We start from the raw sequence: 12,373 nt of genomic DNA on the forward strand, positions 1-12,373 counted from the left end.
TTGTTGAGCGACGATCGGTAGGGTCACCTGCCCAATCTGCATCAGAGTATCCAGAGAGGACCAAGGATGAATTAGCAGAGAAGCGTAAACCATGAAAAATAGTACCTTTAACATAGCGAATGATACGTAGAACTGCAGAGAAATGAGATGACCGAGGGGCAGCCATAAATTGACTGACTTTATGGACAGCATATGTAATATCAGGGTGAGTGACAGTTAGGTAAACAAGACTACCAACAAGTTCGATATAAGGTGGCATCTTCAAGAGGAGTGCCGTCAAGTGGTGTGAGTTTTGAGTTGACTTCCAATGGTGTCAATTCAGTCTTGCAGTTTGTGATGCCTGCTCTAGAAAGCAAGTCAGAAGCATACTTGGCCTGGGAAAGATAATAGCCTTCTGAGTCTTGGGAAACTTCAAGCCCTAAAAAATAACTAAGGAAACCAAGGTCTTTCATTTCGAAATGTTGATTGAGATATTGTTGTAAAGCTGAGATTCCAGTCTTGTCATCTCCGGTTATGATCATATCATCTACATAAAGAAGCAACATTACAATACCACTATCACTTCTTCGAGTGAATAGAGCAGAGTCATGTGGACTAGAGAGAAAACCAAATTGTGTTAGAGTAGAACTGAACATGGCAAACCAGGCTCTAGGAGCTTGTTTCAACCCATATAAGGCTTTTTGAAGTTTACAGACCTTATGGGGAGAATGATATCCTGGAGGAGGGTGCATATATACTTCCTCTGTCAAATCACCGTGAAGGAAGGCATTTTTGACATCCATCTAAAAAAGCTTCCATTTACGAATTGCAGCAATGGCCAAGAGGCTACGAACAGATGTTATTCGAGCTACCTGAGCAAATGTCTCTTCATAGTCTATACCATACTCTTGAGTGTAACCTTTGGCTACTGGGCGAGCTTTATAATGTTCTACAGTTCCATCAGAGCGAGTTTTAATTTTGTAGATCCATTTGCATCCAATAGGAATCTTATCTGCAGGAAGATCAACTAATTCCCAAGTATTTGTCTTTTCTAAGGCTTGAATTTCTTCAGCCATAGCTTGCTGCCAAATGGGGTTAGTACTTGCATCTCGATAAGAAGAAGGCTCATGAAGAGTTTTAATAGCAGAGTAACAATGGTAATCATTAAGACGAGTAGGTGGATTACTTACTCGGGTGGAATGGCGAGATGCAGGTACAAAATCAACATCCGGAACAGGATCAGTAGGAGCAGGTGAGGGCGAACGAGTATTGAGCTCAACATCTGGAACAAGTTCATTAGGAGCAGGTGAGGGAAGAGGAGTATCGAGGTCATTAGAGTTATCTGCATTAGAACTTGGAAACAACTCAACGGAGGGATCAGTGAAATAAAACGAGTCAGTGTCAAGAGAATGATGAAATGTAGAAAGAGAGGAGAACATTGTGTTTTCCCAAAAGGTAACATGACGTGAGATGCGTAATCTGTTAGAGATTGGATGCCAACAACGATATCCTTTGTGTTCAGTGCCATAGCCAAGAAAGCAACACAAGCGAGCACGTGGTTGTATCCTTGTGTGCTCATGAGGCTGCAAGAGAACAAAACAGACACATCCAAAAGGTTTATGAATGGAATATTCAGGAGACTTACCAAATAGTTTTTCAAAAGGAGATAAGTTTTGAAGATTTATGGTGGGAAGTCGATTAATTGTATAGACAACATTAAGAGTTGCTTCCCCCCAAAACTTCTCTGAACACGAGGCTGAGAGGAGAAGAGCATGAACTGAGTCAAGGATGTGACAGTGTTTTCGTTCAGCCCGACCATTTTGTTGAGAGGTGTGAGGGCATGAACGTTGAACCACGGTGCCTTGCTGACTGAGAAATTGAAGCAAGGAAGATTCACGGTATTCCATTGCATTATCTGTGCGAAGAATCTTAATAGCACAAGAAAATTGTGTTTTAACCATACGAGCAAAAGAAATATAAATTTGAGGTAATTCAGAGCGACTTTTCAAAAAATATATCCATGTAAAACGAGAAAAATCATCAATAAACAAAACAAAATAACGAAAACCATTTATTGAAGAAACAGGAGAAGGCCCCCAAATATCTTAATGAATTAAATCAAAAGGACTATCTGAAATAGAAACACTACGATTAAATGATAATGCAGGTTGCTTTGCAAGTTTACAATGTAAACAATCAAAAGACTCAAACTTTGTGGATCCTAAGTGTAACGCTCGGAAAAATAAGTATATAGTTGATTTGGACGTCTGTGACATTTATTGGAATTTTACCGTTTTTGGAGTCGTTTCAGTCGGTATTAGTTCAGGATGGCGGACTAATATTTAATTGAAGGTTTTCATATTTTTGGTACTGGAAATATTAGTAAGGTAATATTCCGCGTTTTGGGGCGTTTGAACGATATTTGAGCGTAGGGGCATTTTGGTCATTTCCGCGAGGAAGATATTTTCTTTATAAATAAAACAAAGATAGAAAGAAGAAAAAGAAAGGAAAGAAAGAAAGGAAGAGAGAAAGAAGAAGAGGAAAAGAAGGAAAAAGTGTAGATTGGTGGATTCTCGACCGATTCGAGTTCCGATCGTTGCTATAGCAAGGTAAGGGGGTGAATCTAATTTATCTTGGATGTATGATTCTTATAGTCTTGTTCTTGTTCTTGTTTGTGTTCTTGTTCTCCTTGTTCCAATTTCCACAATTTTCTTATGTGATCTTTGTTTGATCTAAGTTTGTTTGAGAATGATTGTATGATGAATAAATGATATCCTTGTTGTATTGTGGTGATTGATCATGTTTGTTTTCCTTTTCTATGGCTTGATTGAGTTTGTATAAAAAGTTAGGTTTTGGGATAGATTGGTGAATTAACCATGAAAAGTGTGATAATAGGTTGTTTCTATGGTTTGTATGTGTTGTATTGGTGTTGTAATGATGTTTTGGAGTGGTTTTAGTGGGTATTAGGGGCTTGGAACAGTTCTGGTGCGTTCTGGTTTTTTCTGGGTTTACGCAGGTCCGCTGAGCGGAGGTGGGTCCGCTGAGCGGAGGTCCTGTTGTAGAAAATTCTCTGCTAAGGTCCGCTGAGCGGAGCTGAAGCGGATGGCAGTTTTTCTGTTTTTCCAAAACTTTGAAACTTCGTAACTCTTGAACCGTAACTCCGATTTTGTCGCCGTTCGAAGCGTTGGAAAGCTAACGCAATGAACTATATTATTATCTAATTAAATGATTCATAGGATGTAGTATCCTATCATCTTTATTAGGATTTAGTGATAGAACTATGTAGGGTTAACTTATGAAGTATGTTTATATTATCCAAACTTTGAAACCTTGTAACTTTTGATCCGTAGCTCCGTTTCGTACGCCGTTCGAAGTGTTAGGAAGCTAGTTGGATGTTCTATATGATAGTATAGGCTTGGTTAGCTTGTTGTTAATTGGTTATGAGGGTTGTTGATGAAAACACATAATTGTTTATATACGCAATATGATTGGTAAATAATCATAGTGCTTGGTTGCAATTGTTGATGATGTAGGATGTAGTAGTGGTTGGTTGATTTTCATAAATGGTTTTGTGAACTAGTGCATGATAAATCATGATGATGTGTTGTGTGAATGTTATCGTATTGGTACGAGTTATGTGATTAGTTGTCGATAACATGAGATCATGTTCATATGTGTTATGTATTAATGAATGTTCATTCTTGATATGTGACAATGTTTGGTTGTTTGTTATTAACATGATGTGTGGCCTTATGGCAAGTCATTGTTGTTATGAGAATGATGTATTATCATTGTTGAATTGTTGTTATTACAACTTGTTGATGATGTATTGATGGAGTTGTGGGCCAAGGGCCAATATTAATTTGATGTGATGCAATTATGCGATCATTTAAGCCGATGTGGCTAGTATGTTTTGACGGTGAATGTGTGCTGTGTGCTTATTAATGCCTGTGTGGTAATTATGGTGTGATGTAATTGATAACGATGTTATTAATTGGTGATGTATCCTTTTGGATAGAATATAAACGATGTAACGTGAGTGTATGATCGTGTTATATTGTTGATGATGTTGTTGTCGTGTAATAGAGTCTTATATTTGCACAGCATAACATTTCAATACGTTAATGGCGGAATGCTGTTAACAGATGGCCTGCGGGCACGGTTACCAGTAGGGGCTTAATGCTCGGTAATGGAATGAGCCTTATTGGCAAGAGGTCATCAGTGGGAGCTGCGTGCTCGATGACGACAGCGTGCGCGCTTCCTGAGTGGAATAAAGTCCCAGCATAATGCTCGGCAGGTGTTTTTGTCATAATGACAAGGAGGAGTTTTACTCCGGATTTGGTACCACATGCATATGCATAGTTGAGTCTCATTCATCATCGTCTGTCTTTATAGTTATGTTATCATTCATGTGTCACATTACTTATATATGGATTGTGGTTGAATGAATGAATTACTTTGTTGTATGATTCTTGATGTTACTTGTTGACATTACTATAATTGTCATGCTTTCATTATGAATTATATTCTCACCCTTCTGCTGATTTGATGCTTGAGTGGCATCCTGCAGATTAGCCGCTTTGGGAGTCTTTTGGAAGAGGTAGTTCTCCAGTTGGTCTTGTCGGTCGCTCTGATATGTAACACTGGGTAGTCGGGAGTCTGTTGTTATTTATTTGTATATGACTCTTTTGAACATGTATATGTGATGACGTGCCATTGTGTATTGTAAACACTTTATTTTGGAAAACTCCTCTTTGAGAGTGAGAGCTATATGTATATATATATGTTCACATCTTCCGTGTGTTATGTATCATTTTATTGGCAGGTGTGTATGCTTTTGGCATCGTTGATGTCCGTTTGTTTTCTAGGTGTTTCTTTGGTTACTTAGTGTAACATCCTAATTGTGTTGTATGAAATTTTAATACTCTGATATTTTCTTGCCTAAATGCTTTGGGTAGAATTGGGGTGTTACATTAGTGGTATCAGAGCAGGTCGGTCTGTCCGGCCAGTGTTGTCTAATGTTGTTTAATTCCTCAGTACGTGATAAGTGTGTGGAGCACTGTCAGTACTTGTTGTGCCTCTAGTCGGATGTATGCAGGAGTGGTTTGCAGCTAAGTGGGGGAGAACATATGCTTCTCGGATATGTTTCAGTTGCAAGATGTTAGTATGCTACTGAGGGCAGCAGTACTAGTGTTGTTGGAATTTGTTGTTTTCTGAAGTGAAGGCGACTTGGACTTAAGACTTTGGTTGTTAATCAAGTTGGAGTGTCACGGAGTAGATGTTGGTTAATTCTAAGGAATGGAATTTAGAGAGTTGTGATGCTCTAACGCTACTGATGGACTATGAAGTTGTTGTTTGAGTAGCCTTGTGTGAGTTGACGTTGTTAGAAAAGTTTTGGAACTCGAGTGAGAATTAAGAGTATGAAGAGTTGAGTAGGATCTCGGGAATTTTATTCTTAAGATTTGTTAGAAGTGTTTTGGTACGTAGCTACAAGATGTCGGGTTGGCTGGTTCAGATGATCTTGAGAGATTTGTGAATTATGGAATCATAGTGCTTCTGTGCTATGAGCAAAAGTTGGAAAAGAATATTATTAATGTTAGTACTGATAGTTTATACTCTATTATGATTGTCGGCTACCTATTGACAAATTGAGGACTTGATCACCCTTAATCTCTTGTTGATAGTAGACGGGATCGTATTGGACGTGATAGGCTTATCTGACTAGTTTGATAATATTGGAAGTGAATGAGTCGGTGCAAGGTGGTACGACGTTGTTTATGTTGTCGACGATTTTAGATGTCCTTGAGAAAGAGCAATTGTGGGAATTGCGGATATTTGTGCATTTGTATAAGTGTTTCTTGAAGGTTTCATTGATTCATCGTCGAAAGGAGGAATTCTGTCTTGGAGTTCTGTTTTGACGGATTTAGTTCCTAGGAATATTGTTGTGTCGAGGATTCCGTGTCGGATGCCATCTTTTGAGTTGAAAGAGTTGAGGAGTCAACTTAAGGATTTCCTGAGAAGAGGTTTGTTCAATCGAGTGTGTCGTCGTAGGGTACACATGTTTTGTTGGTTAAGAAGGAAGGTTCTACGAGGCTTTGTGTCGATTTTAGACAATTAAGGAAAAGTATCCACTTTCGAGGATTGATATTTTGATGGATCGGGTTGGTTTGAGCTTGTTTATTTTGCAAGTTTGATTTGAGGCATGGGTATCATCAGTGTGAAGATGAGCATGCTAAGTACTTGAGAATTGTTTTGTCCGTGTTAGGAAGAAGAAGTTGTTTGCTAAGTTTCTCTGTATGAGTTTTTGGTTGAGTGAAGTGAATGTTCAAGGGGTAAGTGGTGGTTTATGCTTTTATGCAAGTTAAGATTTTTGAAAGGATTTATCTGTCACAAGATTTAGAGTTGGCAGTTGTTATTTCTGTTTGGGAAATTTGAAGGCACTAATTATTCGGATCGAGATTTGTGTGTGTAAGTGACTACAAGAGTTTGAAGTATTTGTTTGATCAGAATGAGTTGGTTATGAGAAACCATTGCATACGTCTATGTTGATGATTCGAGTATTGTGATTGTTGAAACAGTTGTGAGATTTGAGTTTGGTTCGTAAAGCGACTTCTTCAGGTGTTGAGCTTTTTATGTGAAAGCTTACTTATGGTATTCTTGATGAGATTAGAAAATGTCAGGAATCGAATTTGAATGGGTTGATAAGATGACATTTATTAGTCAAAGATAAATATGGTGATCTTCAGATTGATAAGAACAATGTCATGGGATGTCATGATCAAGGTTGTATTCCTAATGTTCGGATTTGAAAAGAGGACTTTGGATGAAGTGCGTCATAGTGATTTGAGTATTCATCCTGATGCTACTAAGATGTATCAAGATTTGAGAAGGTCATTTTTAGTGGCAAGGTAATGAAGAAGGATATGGAGGGATTTGCTTATTTGTGATTGACTTGTCAGGAGTCGTCTGGTTTCATGTAACTGTTGTCCATTCCTGAGTAGAAGTGGAATAGCATTTCTATGGATTTTGTTTCTGGTTTGCCGAGGACGTCGAGTAATTGTGAGGCGATTGGGGTCATTGTGGATATATTGACGAAAACTGTTCACGTTAATTCGATAAGAATGGATTAACTGATGGAAGTACTGGCGAGTGGTATGTTGATAAAGTTGTTTGTTGGTTGTTTGCATGGTGTTTCGAAAGGTATTGTTCAGATTGAGATCCGAGATTTATTTGCGAAAATTTTGAGAAGGTTCGCAAAGTACTTTGGGTACGAAGTTGCGTTTGAATTTGGCGTATCATCCTCAAACGGATGGTCAGACTGAGAGGACGGTTTGGTCACTTAAGGATCTATGAGGGCTTGTGTTGTGAAAAAAAGATGTGTTTGGATTAGCTTTTTACCTTTGATTGGATAATACAAAGACTTTTGTCTGGTGTGCAAGCTGACACAGCATATTAAGAGGTTGAGTATGTTAAGAGAGAACAATGAGTTTCTGGTGAATACTAGAAGGAGTTGGAAGTTGGTTATGTAATTGGTAAATCTGTTTGTTGTGGGAAATCAGAGTGCGCATCGGAAGCGTGAAATGACGCGGTTCGTATGGGTATGAATTGTTAGAGTTCAAATTGTGGACAGTGGATGTGGTAGGAATTATAAGACCACCAGATGTTTTGGTTACATGTTCGACTGCTATGTCTTGGCATGGTTATTTGGATGTTGTGCGACCGGGTTGTTGTCTGTGTCTTGATTATTTCTTGTGTTTTGGTGTTAGTCGATGAGTGCATTGTATGGGCATTGCATCTCGTTGTCGTTGTTGTGTTTTGGTTGTTTGGCTTTTAGCTAGAGTGATTCGTTGTTGGTGCTGATTGTGTCGTTGCTTTCGTGGCTTGATAGTTGGTTAGTCGGAGGCGAGAGCGTATCCAAGTTCGTTTGTGTTTGGGATATTTCCGAGGACGGAAATCTTCTAAGTGGGGGAGAGTTGTAACGCTCGGAAAAATAAGTATATAGTTGATTTGGACGTCTGTGACATTTATTGGAATTTTACCGTTTTTGGAGTCGTTTCAGTCGGTATTAGTTCAGGATGGCGGACTAATATTTAATTGAAGGTTTTCATATTTTTGGTACTGGAAATATTAGTAAGGTAATATTCCGCGTTTTGGGGCGTTTGAACGATATTTGAGCGTAGGGGCATTTTGGTCATTTCCGCGAGGAAGATATTTTCTTTATAAAGAAAACAAAGATAGAAAGAAGAAAAAGAAAGGAAAGAAAGAAAGGAAGAGAGAAAGAAGAAGAGGAAAAGAAGGAAAAAGTGTAGATTGGTGGATTCTCGACCGATTCGAGTTCCGATCGTTGCTATAGCAAGGTAAGGGGGTGAATCTAATTTATCTTGGATGTATGATTCTTATAGTCTTGTTCTTGTTCTTGTTTGTGTTCTTGTTCTCCTTGTTCCAATTTCCACAATTTTCTTATGTGATCTTTGTTTGATCTAAGTTTGTTTGAGAATGATTGTATGATGAATAAATGATATCCTTGTTGTGTTATGGTGATTGATCATGTTTGTTTTCCTTTTCTATGGCTTGATTGAGTTTGTATAAAAAGTTAGGTTTTGGGATAGATTGGTGAATTAACCATGAAAAGTATGATAATAGGTTGTTTCTATGGTTTGTATGTGTTGTATTGGTGTTGTAATGATGTTTTGGAGTGGTTTTAGTGGGTATTAGGGGCTTGGAACAGTTCTGGTGCGTTCTGGTTTTTTCTGGGTTTACGCAGGTCCGCTGAGCGGAGGTGGGTCCGCTGAGCGGAGGTCCTGTTGTAGAAAATTCTCTGCTAAGGTCCGCTGAGCGGAGCTGAAGCGGATGACAGTTTTTCTGTTTTTCCAAAACTTTGAAACTTCGTAACTCTTGAACCGTAACTCCGATTTTGTCGCCGTTCGAAGCGTTGGAAAGCTAACGCAATGAACTATATTATTATCTAATTAATTGATTCATAGGATGTAGTATCCTATCATCTTTATTAGGATTTAGTGATAGAACTATGTAGGGTTAACTTATGAAGTATGTTTATATTATCCAAACTTTGAAACCTTGTAACTTTTGATCCGTAGCTCCGTTTCGTACGCCGTTCGAAGTGTTAGGAAGCTAGTTGGATGTTCTATATGATAGTATAGGCTTGGTTAGCTTGTTGTTAATTGATTATGAGGGTTGTTGATGAAAACACATAATTGTTTATATACGCAATATGATTGGTAAATAATCATAGTGCTTGGTTGCAATTGTTGATGATGTAGGATGTAGTAGTGGTTGGTTGATTTTCATAAATGGTTTTGTGAACTAGTGCATGATAAATCATGATGATGTGTTGTGTGAATGTTATCGTATTGGTACGAGTTATGTGATTAGTTGTCGATAACATGAGATCATGTTCATATGTGTTATGTATTAATGAATGTTCATTCTTGATATGTGACAATGTTTGGTTGTTTGTTATTAACATGATGTGTGGCCTTATGGCAAGTCATTGTTGTTATGAGAATGATGTATTATCATTGTTGAATTGTTGTTATTACAACTTGTTGATGATGTATTGATGGAGTTGTGGGCCAAGGGCCAATATTAATTTGATGTGATGCAATTATGCGATCATTTATGCCGATGTGGCTAGTATGTTTTGACGGTGAATGTGTGTTGTGTGCTTATTAATGCCTGTGTGGTAATTATGGTGTGATGTAATTGATAACGATGTTATTAATTGGTGATGTATCCTTTTGGATAGAATATAAACGATGTAACGTGAGTGTATGATCGTGTTATATTGTTGATGATGTTGTTGTCGTGTAATAGAGTCTTATATTTGCACAGCATAACATTTCAATACGTTAATGGCGGAATGCTGTTAACAGATGGCCTGCGGGCACGGTTACCAGTAGGGGCTTAATGCTCGGTAATGGAATGAGCCTTATTGGCAAGAGGTCATCAGTGGGAGCTGCGTGCTCGATGACGACAGCGTGCGCGCTTCCTGAGTGGAATAAAGTCCCAGCATAATGCTCGGCAGGTGTTTTTGTCATAATGACAAGGAGGAGTTTTACTCCGGATTTGGTACCACATGCATATGCATAGTTGAGTCTCATTCATCATCGTCTGTCTTTATAGTTATGTTATCATTCATGTGTCACATTACTTATATATGGATTGTGGTTGAATGAATGAATTACTTTGTTGTATGATTCTTAATGTTACTTGTTGACATTACTATAATTGTCATGCTTTCATTATGAATTATATTCTCACCCTTCTGCTGATTTGATGCTTGAGTGGCATCCTGCAGATTAGCCGCTTTGGGAGTCTTTTGGAAGAGGTAGTTCTCCAGTTGGTCTTGTCGGTCGCTCTGATATGTAACACTGGGTAGTCGGGAGTCTGTTGTTATTTATTTGTATATGACTCTTTTGAACATGTATATGTGATGACGTGCCATTGTGTATTGTAAACACTTTATTTTGGAAAACTCCTCTTTGAGAGTGAGAGCTATATGTATATATATATGTTCACATCTTCCGTGTGTTATGTATCATTTTATTGGCAGGTGTGTATGCTTTTGGCATCGTTGATGTCCGTTTGTTTTCTAGGTGTTTCTTTGGTTACTTAGTGTAACATCCTAATTGTGTTGTATGAAATTTTAATACTCTGATATTTTCTTGCCTAAATGCTTTGGGTAGAATTGGGGTGTTACACTAAGAACCCACAAGATATTAGAGGTTGAATTTTGCTTGCTGAGGCGTGACCAAGTCGAAGATGCCATTGATGAATTGGAGAATTCAGAGTAGCAGCAGAGATATGATCTTTAGGAAGGTGAAGAGATTGTAGCTCAGATAACCGACCCACCCTGCGACCCGTCCCAATGATCTGCTTCGTCTGTGGATCCTGTACCTGAACACCAGAGGGAGAAAAGTAAACATTCAGTCCTTGTTCACACAATTGACCAATGGAAATAATATTAAGTTTCAATTTAGGAATGTAATATGTGTCAGGAAGGGTGAGATTTAAGGTGGATACATGACCGGTATGAGTTATGTTCATTGTATTGCCACTGGCTGTGTGGATTGGTGGCAGAGATGAAACAGGTGTCGCAGCAGGTAATGATTTAATATCAGTGGTCATATGATTACTACATGCAGAATCAAAAAACCAACGAGAATTACCGGAAGTAGCAGACATGGTAGTAGAGGTGTTGGAAGACATAACCTGTTTGATTAAAGCTTCAATATCACTCATAGTAATGGTCGTCAAACCTTCAGTGGCAGCAGCAAAGATGGATGAAGATCCAGATTTTGGAACATTCTTGGATTTGGTGAAGCCACGATTTTGTTTTGGAGGTCGCGTGGGACAATGTTCAAGAATGTGACCGATACCATGGCAGTACCTACACTCTATAGTAGGACAGTTAGCAAATGTATGACCGGTGCGATTGCAATTCTTACATGGATGATGATTCGATTTCTGATGTGAGAACCGAGTAGTTGCAAGAGCAGCATCCATTTGAGGAGTTTTGTCTAGGTTCAGACGTGTTTCTTCAAAAATGATTTCTTGAATAGCAGTGTCCAATGATGGAAGCGGATTTCGATGCAGCAGTGAGGCTCGTACGACTTCATATTCGGGCCGAAGAGCCATGAGGACTTGAATGAGATGAAGGTGGTCTTCACTGATTTTGGCCAGAGATATTTGGTGCCAAATTGGTTGGATTTGAGCAAGAAATTCATTCACTGATTGACCAGGTTCTTGCTTGGTATTGTGAAGTGTGGTCCATAACTGATAATAATGTGCAAGTCCAGTTGTTTGATAGCGGTTTTTCAAGAAATCCCAAATTTCTTTTGCCGAATCGTAGTTATTAAACTGAATGTGAATAGACGGTACAGACGTATTGCGCAGCCACGTGATGATCTGGTGATTTTTACTATCCCAATCTTCAAGGCGGTCCGCAAATTTTGTAGCAGATTCATCTTTGTCTTGAGTTGGCTTGACGATATCGCCGGTGACTATGCGCCAAAGCTTGCGTCCGATCAGAATACTCTTCATTCCTTGGACCCAGAGATTGTAGTTTGGTCCGGTCAAGGTAGTTGTAATGGGTTTAACAATATCGGTTTTCTCCATGATGCAGAGATGAAAAGATGAACAGGATAATGGAGGACTGAGTTTGTACACATTTGCAAGTAGATATACAAATGATGGAGAAAAGAGGGAAAAAAATTGTGCTCGAGAGATGGAGGATAGTTGATGACGTTGAAGAGGAATTAAATTTGGATGCTAATGCTAGTTCAAGCGAATCAGATGAAAACCCTTAGCAATTTGCTTCTTTCGTGAATTCAAGTATTGTAGCTAAGCTAGAAAATTCATCATATCGGTAGTC

This window comes from Vicia villosa, unplaced genomic scaffold (assembly GCF_029867415.1).
Source record: "Vicia villosa cultivar HV-30 ecotype Madison, WI unplaced genomic scaffold, Vvil1.0 ctg.000133F_1_1, whole genome shotgun sequence".
Taxonomy (NCBI): Eukaryota; Viridiplantae; Streptophyta; class Magnoliopsida; order Fabales; family Fabaceae; genus Vicia; species Vicia villosa.